Consider the following 10,000-nt stretch of genomic DNA (forward strand, 5'->3'; position numbering starts at 1 on the left):
TGGCTTTTTAAGTTGCAACGAATTAACTTACTGGTAATGTGGTATCATGATTGGGCGGGGACTCGCACCTCGTTTTCACCAAAAGTGGTACCACGGCGTTGTGGCGGAGAACACTGGCTTTGTGGCGAAGATGTCAAAAAAAAAATACTTTAAGTAAAGTAATGTCGAAAAAAAAAATAATAAATATTAATTTCCAATTGGGATTATTTGTTGAACATAAAAATGTTCATAAAGAAAAATTATTAAAAAGAATTATTAATTCTATATCATAAATAAATGGTTTATTTTATAAAAATATTCCAAAAACACTTCAATATATTGAAGTAAAAGAAAATATTAGAAATTTGAAAATAATCATTGATATGTATTTGTGAAAGGTGCTACACTAAAATTTAACAATATCAGAGTTCACCATACGGTAGGAGTTCTCTTTGTTAAAATAAAAATAGTTGTTATATGAAACCTTTGTGAAATGCATTTTCCCTCATTTTCCAGATAAAAGTAAAAATACAAAATACCCATACAAAATACATACAAATAAATAAAAATAAAAATAAATTTACCAAAAAATATATACAAATAAAAATTGTGTTGGTAAAAAAAATAAAATAATAATTATCCCTATTAGGGAGGATATAAAACAAAAAGTATGTATAAATATAAATAAATAAATAAAAAAAAATAAAAACTTTATCATTGGATTATTGAGAGGAGATTGATGTTATTTTTCAAAATTTCAAATAATATTAAAAATAAAATATTATAACATTATTCTGGTTGATCCTGCCAGTAGTTATATGCTTGTCTCAAAGATTAAGCCATGCATGTCTAAGTACACACGAATTAAAAGTGAAACCGCAAAAGGCTCATTATATCAGTTATGGTTTATTAGATCGTTAACAGTTACTTGGATAACTGTGGTAATTCTAGAGCTAATACATGCAATATAAACACGGACCTTTTGGAACGTGTGCTTTTATTAGGCTAAAACCAAGCGATTTCTTCGGAAATCGTTATAATGGTTGAACTCTAGATAATTTGCCGATCGTATGGTCTAGTACCGACGACAGATCTTTCAAATGTCTGCCCTATCAACTATTGATGGTAGTATCTAGGACTACCATGGTTGCTACGGGTAACGGGGAATCAGGGTTCGATTCCGGAGAGGGAGCCTGAGAAACGGCTACCACATCTAAGGAAGGCAGCAGGCGCGTAAATTACCCACTCCCAGTTCGGGGAGGTAGTGACGAAAAATAACAATACAGGACTCATATCCGAGGCCCTGTAATTGGAATGAGTACACTTTAAATCCTTTAACAAGGACCAATTGGAGGGCAAGTCTGGTGCCAGCAGCCGCGGTAATTCCAGCTCCAATAGCGTATATTAAAGTTGTTGCGGTTAAAACGTTCGTAGTTGAATTTGTGCTTCATACGGGTAGTACAACTACAATTGTGGATTGTACATTACCTTATGTATGCAAGCGTATTATCGGTGGAGTTCTTATACATTTATGATACTTATGTACCATTATGTATTCCTCCTATTAAAACCTGCTTCAGTGCTCTTCATCGAGTGCTGTTGTGGGCCGTTACAATTACTTTGAACAAATTAGAGTGCTTAAAGCAGGCTCCAAATGCCTGAATATTTTGTGCATGGAATAATGAAATAAGACTTCTGATCTACTTTCATTGGTTTTTAGATCAAGAGGTAATGATTAATAGAAGCAGATTGGGGGCATTAGTATTACGACGCGAGAGGTGAAATTCTTGGACCGTCGTAAGACTAACTTAAGCGAAAGCATTTGCCAAAGATGTTTTCATTAATCAAGAACGAAAGTTAGAGGTTCGAAGGCGATCAGATACCGCCCTAGTTCTAACCATAAACGATGCCAGCTAGCAATTGGGTGTAGCTACTTCTATGGCTCTCTCAGTCGCTTCCCGGGAAACCAAAGCTTTTGGGCTCCGGGGGAAGTATGGTTGCAAAGCTGAAACTTAAAGGAATTGACGGAAGGGCACCACCAGGAGTGGAGCCTGCGGCTTAATTTGACTCAACACGGGAAAACTTACCAGGTCCGAACATAAGCGTGTAAGACAGATTGATAGCTCTTTCTCGAATCTATGGGTGGTGGTGCATGGCCGTTCTTAGTTCGTGGAGTGATTTGTCTGGTTAATTCCGATAACGAACGAGACTCAAATATATTAAATAGATGCTTTCAGGATTATGATGTTGAAGCTTTCATAGCCTTCATTCATGAATATAGTAAAATATAATTGTGTTTGAATGTGTTTATGTTAGTGGAGTCGTACCTGTTTGTTTGTCCCATTATAAGGACACTAGCTTCTTAAATGGACAAATTGCGTCTAGCAATAATGAGATTGAGCAATAACAGGTCTGGAATGCCCTTAGATGTCCTGGGCTGCACGCGCGCTACAATGAAAGTATCAACGTGTATTTCCTAGACCGAGAGGTCCGGGTAAACCGCTGAACCACTTTCATGCTTGGGATTGTGAACTGAAACTGTTCACATGAACTTGGAATTCCTAGTAAGTGCGAGTCATTAACTCGTATTGATTAAGTCCCTGCCCTTTGTACACACCGCCCGTCGCTACTACCGATTGAATTATTTAGTGAGGTCTCCGGACGTGATCACTGTGACGCTAACGTGTTACGGTTGTTTCGCAGAAGTTGACCAAACTTGATGGTTTAGAGGAAGTAAAAGTCGTAACAAGGTTTCCGTAGGTGAACCTGCGGAAGGATCATTAACGTGATTTTTCCAATAAAACAAAATTTATATATATTTAATATATATAAAAAAGAAAAATAAAATATAAAAATAAAAATGTACAATTATGGTACAAAATGTATAAAATATACAATAAATATATAAACAAATACAAAAAAGAATACTTCAAAAGAAGTAAAAATACAAATACAAATTAGACTGGGTGTGTTACTACTATAAGTAATGCATTCAGTCTTTTTTTTTCAAAAAAAATTAAGAACAAAGTATTTAAACGGTAGCCAATTGTCATCGTCATCGAAATAGTGACGCTTATGAAAATATATATATGAATAAACAAACTTGCTATAGCAAAAGTCGAACAACAAAGGTGTCGTACCCTTCGGGGTAATATCCTCCTGGGTGTAAAAACCCGCCCTTCGGCGTGGCGTGTATACGTTGCGACGAATTAACCCCTAAAGGTGTCGTACTTGGACAATATCCCGGTACTATCCGGCTAAAACGCATAGCATAAGTTGTAACGATATATATATAATAAAAAAAACAAATACAAAATAGACTGGGTGTGTTACTATAAGTAATGCATTCAGTCTTTTTTTTTCAAAAAAAAATATGAACAAAATATTTAAATGGTAGCCAAATGGTGTCGTCATCTAAATAGTGACGTTTTTAGCCAATATACAAAAACAAATTAGACTGGGTGTGTTACTATATGTAATGCATTCAGTTTTTTTTTTTCAAAAAAAAATATGAACAAAATATTTAAATCGTAGCCAAATGGTGTTGTCATCTAAATAGTGACGTTATAACAAAAAAACAAAAAATAAATTAGACTGGGTGTGTTACTATAAGTAATGCATTCGGTCTTTTTTTTTCAAAAAAAAATATGAACAAAATATTTAAATGGTAGCCAATTGTCATCGTCATCGAAATAGTGACGCTTATGAAAATATATATATGCATAAACAAACTTGCTATAGCAAAAGTCGAAAAAACAAAGGTGTCGTACCCTTCGGGGTAATATCCTCCTGGGTGTAAAAACCCGCCCTTCGGCGTGGCGTGTATACGTTGCGACGAATTAACCCCTAAAGGTGTCGTACTTGGACAATATCCCGGTACTATCCGGCTAAAACGCATAGCATAAGTTGTAACGATATATATATATAAAAATAAAAATGTATAAAAATGTTGTACTTAGATTTCTTTAAAAGAAATTTATAAGTTAACGATTCTTTGGAATTGGACATTCGCAACATAAAAAAAATACATAAAATATAAAAAGAAATAAATTTTTATTTCTTAAAAAAAAAAATTGACTAAATATAAAATAAAAAAATAATAATACTCTAAGCGGTGGATCACTTGGCTCATGGGTCGATGAAGAACGCAGCAAACTGTGCGTCATCGTGTGAACTGCAGGACACATGAACATCGACATTTTGAACGCATATAGCAGTCCATGCTGTTATGTACTTTAATTAATTTTGAAGTGCTGCTTGGACTACATATGGTTGAGGGTTGTGATACTATGCTAAATAAGCTGCTTTTGATTTATCAAATGCGCATGTTATATTATTGGATTTGTAAAAATTCATAATATTAAAATATAATATATACCTCAAAATAATATCGAGCGACAGTAAGTTCGTTTTATCTATTTTTTAGAGGATGTTAGTATATAAAAATTTCTAACATTGCAGATCGTTGTCATAATATAATTTGGCAATTGAGGCATTCTACTTGAATTGATAAAATGGCTGAAATGATCGATATATAAAAAATATTTTGAATTGAGTATATAAAATTATTAAGCAAATAAAAAGTGTTAAGCAACCTCAACTCATATGAGATAACTCCCCGAATTTAAGCATATTAATGAGGGAAGGAAAAGAAACTAACAAGGATTTTCTTAGTAGCGGCGAGCGAAAAGAAATCAGTTCAGCACTAAGCCATTTTGTCTTTATGGCAAATATGGGATGCAGTGTATGGAACATCTATAATCTAGTATGAGAAATTAACGATTTAAGTCCTTCTTAAATGAGGCCATTTACCCATAGAGGGTGCCAGGCCCGTATAACGTTAATGATTACTAGAAGGTGTTTCCAAAGAGTCGTGTTGCTTGATAGTGCAGCACTAAGTGGGTGGTAAACTCCATCTAAAACTAAATATAACCATGAGACCGATAGTAAACAAGTACCGTGAGGGAAAGTTGAAAAGAACTCTGAATAGAGAGTTAAATAGTACGTGAAACTGCTTAGAGGTTAAGCCCGATGAACCTGAATATCCATTATGGAAAATTCAATACTAATATAAAAATATATAAAAAATATTTTAACAATAGTGTGCAATTTTTCCATATAAGGACATTGTAATCTGTTAATGTAATAAATATTTATCATAAGATCCATTACTTAAGTTTATTCAAATTGTTTATCTTCGGATTTTCAACATAAAATAAATGTTTTGGATTTGATAAATCATTGACAGATATAATTATATATTGTGCTTAAATTTTTCGGAATTTTACAATGGTAAATAGATCTATTGATTTGTTTATTTATATTGTATGCACTTTTATGATTAACAATGCGATAGATTCAGGATACCTTCGGGACCCGTCTTGAAACACGGACCAAGGAGTCTAACATATGTGCAAGTCATTGGGTATTTTTAATAAAACCCAATGGCATAATTAACTTAACTTAATTTAATGGGATTAGTTTATAATTTGTTATGAATTATTTATTCAATCCCGGGGCGTTCTATACAGTTATGCATAATGATATTTATATTATTTATGCCTCTAACTAGAGCGTACCTTGAGCATATATGCTGTGACCCGAAAGATGGTGAACTATACTTGATCAGGTTGAAGTCAGGGGAAACCCTGATGGAAGACCGAAACAGTTCTGACGTGCAAATCGATTGTCAGAATTGAGTATAGGGGCGAAAGACTAATCGAACCATCTAGTAGCTGGTTCCCTCCGAAGTTTCCCTCAGGATAGCTGGTGCAATTAAAAATTATATAAAATAATCTTATCTGGTAAAGCGAATGATTAGAGGCCTTAGGGTCGAAACGATCTTAACCTATTCTCAAACTTTAAATGGGTAAGAACCTAGCCTTTCTTGATATGAAGGTTTTGGTTGTGATATATTGTGCCCAGTGGGCCACTTTTGGTAAGCAGAACTGGCGCTGTGGGATGAACCAAACATAATGTTAAGGTGCCAAAATTAACAACTCATGCAGATACCATGAAAGGCGTTGGTTGCTTAAAACAGCAGGACGGTGGCCATGGAAGTCGGAATCCGCTAAGGAGTGTGTAACAACTCACCTGCCGAAGCAACTAGCCCTTAAAATGGATGGCGCTTAAGTTGTATACCTATACATTATCGCTAAAGTAGATGGTTTATTTTCGATCTGATTGAATTTAAATTTTGAAACTTTAGTGAGTAGGAGGGTACAATGGTGTGCTTAGAAGTGTTTGGCGTAAGCCTGCATGGAGCCGCTATTGGTACAGATCTTGGTGGTAGTAGCAAATAATCGAATGAGACCTTGGAGGACTGAAGTGGAGAAGGGTTTCGTGTGAACAGTGGTTGATCACGAGTTAGTCGGTCCTAAGTTCAAGGCGAAAGCTGAAAATTTTCAAGTTATAAAAAATAAAAAATAAAAATTAAAAAAACATTTTAATAAATTACAAAAATATATATATTATGTTATTAAAAATAAAAAAAAAAAAAAATATAAAAAAAAATATATGAGCAAATATAAATAAAAAAAATATACAAAAGTATATAAAAAAAAATATTAAAATAAAAAATTAAAAATACAAAAATATATATTATTATTATATGAAATAAAAAATACAAAAATAAATATTTAAAACACTTGATAAATTTTGAACGAAAGGGAATACGGTTCCAATTCCGTAACCTGTTGAGTATCCGTTTGTTATTAAAAATGGGCTTTTTGCTCATCCTGGCAACAGGAACGACCATAAAGAAGCCGTCGAGAGATATCGAAAGAGTTTTCTTTTCTGTTTTATAGTCGTACTACCATGGAAGTCTTTCGAAGAGAGATATGGTAGATGGACTAGAAGAGCATGACATTTACTGTTGTGTCGATATTTTCTCCTCGGACCTTGAAAATTTATGGTGGGATTACGCAAACTTCTCAACAGGCCGTACCGATATCCGCAGCTGGTCTCCAAGGTGAAGAGTCTCTAGTCGATAGAATAATGTAGGTAAGGGAAGTCGGCAAATTAGATCCGTAACTTCGGGATAAGGATTGGCTCTGAAGATTGAGATAGTCGGGCTTGAATTGGAAGCAATAACATGGTTTATGTACTCGTTCTGGGTAAATAAAAATTCTTGAATTTTGTTCCCCGGATAGTAGTTTACGTAACCAATTGTGGAATTTTCTTGCTAAAAATCTTAAGATATATCGCAAGGTATGTTCTTTTGATTTATAACGACTATCAATTAACAATCAATTCAGAACTGGCACGGACTTGGGGAATCCGACTGTCTAATTAAAACAAAGCATTGTGATGGCCCTAACGGGTGTTGACACAATGTGATTTCTGCCCAGTGCTCTGAATGTCAAAGTGAAGAAATTCAAGTAAGCGCGGGTAAACGGCGGGAGTAACTATGACTCTCTTAAGTGATCTACGGTTCGGTCGTGTATTTTAATCGCTCCCGGTAAAACGCGAAAAAAAGTGGTAAATAATTACTGTAGAACGCCGGAAAGTGTTGGAAAAGATTAATAAGTGCCGGTGCCGTGTAATTATAGAAAAAAACCGAGAAAAAAAAAGTCTATTTAACGCGAAATTAAGAAAAAAAGAAACGTGAACAGTGTCGACCATAGACCATTCATACTCGCGGAAATAAATAGATTCTCCAGTGCCGCATTTTGTGTTTTCCATTCGTCAAAAAAATCTCGCTCGAAGGCAGATTCCCAAAAAAACCCAAAGGAAATCGCATCTGACCTAAAATCCGTCGGATATTTACATCGTTTTCGATTGATAATAAAGAGTGCGCGAAGCAAAACTTGTGCTAAGGAACACATATATGACATTCCATCCGTCATCATCCCGGTGAAAAAAGAAGTGTCAAACAGTTGCCTGGTGAAAATTCTGACACTGACAGCTGTCAGTCAACAAAGTGCCCAAACTGTCATACACCATAACTGTTATACACCCAAACTGTTATACCAGTATAACAGTTTACACCCAAACTGTTATACCCCAGTATAACAGTTATCTCGAAACTGTTATACCCCAGTATAACAGTTAACTCGAAACTGTTATACCAGTATAACAGTTATAAAACTGTTATACCCGATCCAAGCGACATCTAGCGGTGAATAGACAAAACAACCAAACGCACAAACCATCTCGAAATAACGCATGCACAAACCATCTCGAATCAGCGCATACACAATCCATCTCATACACAATCCATCTGTGTCCAATCGAACCATCTCCATCTACCGAGAATTTTATATGATTGCTGTATCAACTACAAGAATTTTGCAAAACTCAACGGTTGCGGCAGTTGCTAAGAGAATCCTACAAATCTCAGCGGTTGCTGTCGTTACTAAGAAATTTACCAAAGTTCAATGGTTGCTGGAGCAACTTTAAAAATTTAGTGAAAAACTTCATCCAAGACAGTCCAGTCACTAGAGAGTCGTGTGGCTCTTATAATAAATAAGAGCTAAGCTTGTGTGGTTAAACCAACAAAAATTTTAATTACTGGCCTTGTGAAATATCCGCAATGGCCACGCCACATGGTATTCCTTCAGACAATCCCGGCTGGCCCTGTTCCTTCTGCGGAAATATATACGCAACTCAATTAGGCGTCAGACAACATGAAACCAGATATTGCTCTCTACGACCATCACAACCAACACCTTGCCTACATTGTGAAAAAACGTTTGACACATATCCTGGAATGCGCCTACATCTATCCAAAGCGCATGTTGCCGAATACAATGAGGAATTGCAAAATGAAGCCGCCAACGCTAGAAGAAAATGGACGAAAGACGAAGAAAAAGAGCTTGCAAAAATAGAAGCGAATATGATCGGTCAAAATGCTACAAAAATCATGGATAAACTAGTCGAAATATCTGGTAGAACAAGGGAATCCATTAAAGGTAGGAGACGCATGGTGAATTACAAAGCACTTGTTTCCTTCTACAGATCTCCTCCTACGGAACCAATACCAACTGAAGTTCCGTACGGTACTCAAGAGTTATCCGAATTAAATTCGGACATTACCTCTTACTTAAACTCTTTCCCCATAAACATCATGGATGCAGATGATTCAAGACTATTAGATTGCATGAACTTCGGCCTAGATATACATGAAGCCAACACGTATTATTTTGGGACCATCAGTGCAAGATTTGACAGCGACCGTTCCAACACAAGGCAACAAAACATCCGCTTAATTAATGCTCTAAATAATGCATCATCCAACCGCATTCGCAAAAGAATACTGTACAAACTGACCCAGAAAGAATATACCATCAACAAATCAGGATACGCTGACCGACTCTTGGATGACCTTCCATGGAGCGTGTTAGAAACAACACCGCCTGATACAGAAATTCTACGTCAGTTTCAGGGAACCTTCGGCTGCTATGCTGAGACCGGCCTACCCAAAGCAATTTCCACCCAGCATACTGATATACGCATAGCCAGCCCTATAACCATCGAAGAGGTCGAGGAAAACATCCGCTCCCTCCAATCGAATGCCCCCGGTCCCGACGGCATAACGAAAAAACAACTGAAGTCGATTCCCAGCAGAAAACTAACATTGCTCTTCAACTCTTTTCTTCTGGCTGAAAACTTTCCTGATCAGCTAAAACTAAACAAAACAACCATCATTCCAAAAACCACCTCAGATCTCGAAAACCCAAAAAATTGGAGGCCAATCACCATCTCCTCTATCGTCCTTCGACTTTTCAACAAAATCATTGCTAAGAGGCTAATTAATATCGAGCTTCTTGAGAGTCAAAGAGGCTTCTCGAAAATAGACGGTTGTTTCGCTAATACGTGGACAATTGAGAACCTAATAAAACATCGTAGGCTGAAAGGACAACCTCTGACTCTGATATCGCTAGATCTAACAGCTGCCTTCGACTCCGTCCCTCATAACGCCATCTTACGTGCCCTTAAGAGAACAAAAGTTGACCAAAAATACATCAATCTGGTCCAATCATCATTCATGGGAAGCAGCACCACCATCATTTGCAACGGA

The 10,000-nt window shown here is 36.0% G+C and overlaps 2 non-coding genes and 1 pseudogene across 2 annotated transcripts; all 3 read left to right on the top strand.

The window, feature by feature from the left end:
• Positions 1-770: 770 nt before the first annotated feature.
• On the top strand, positions 771-2,762 carry LOC129920771 (small subunit ribosomal RNA). Its single transcript, XR_008773326.1, has one exon. It is a non-coding gene; the product is annotated as a small subunit ribosomal RNA (ribosomal RNA).
• A 1,320-nt stretch (positions 2,763-4,082) lies between these two features.
• LOC129920842 (5.8S ribosomal RNA) lies at positions 4,083-4,261 on the top strand. Its single transcript, XR_008773379.1, has one exon. It is a non-coding gene; the product is annotated as a 5.8S ribosomal RNA (ribosomal RNA).
• A 309-nt stretch (positions 4,262-4,570) lies between these two features.
• The window catches only part of LOC129920816 (large subunit ribosomal RNA), an 8,613-nt pseudogene continuing 3,183 nt past the window's right edge, over positions 4,571-10,000 (top strand).

Source organism: Episyrphus balteatus (genome assembly GCF_945859705.1).
Source record: "Episyrphus balteatus chromosome X unlocalized genomic scaffold, idEpiBalt1.1 SUPER_X_unloc_1, whole genome shotgun sequence".
Classification (NCBI taxonomy): Eukaryota; Metazoa; Arthropoda; class Insecta; order Diptera; family Syrphidae; genus Episyrphus; species Episyrphus balteatus.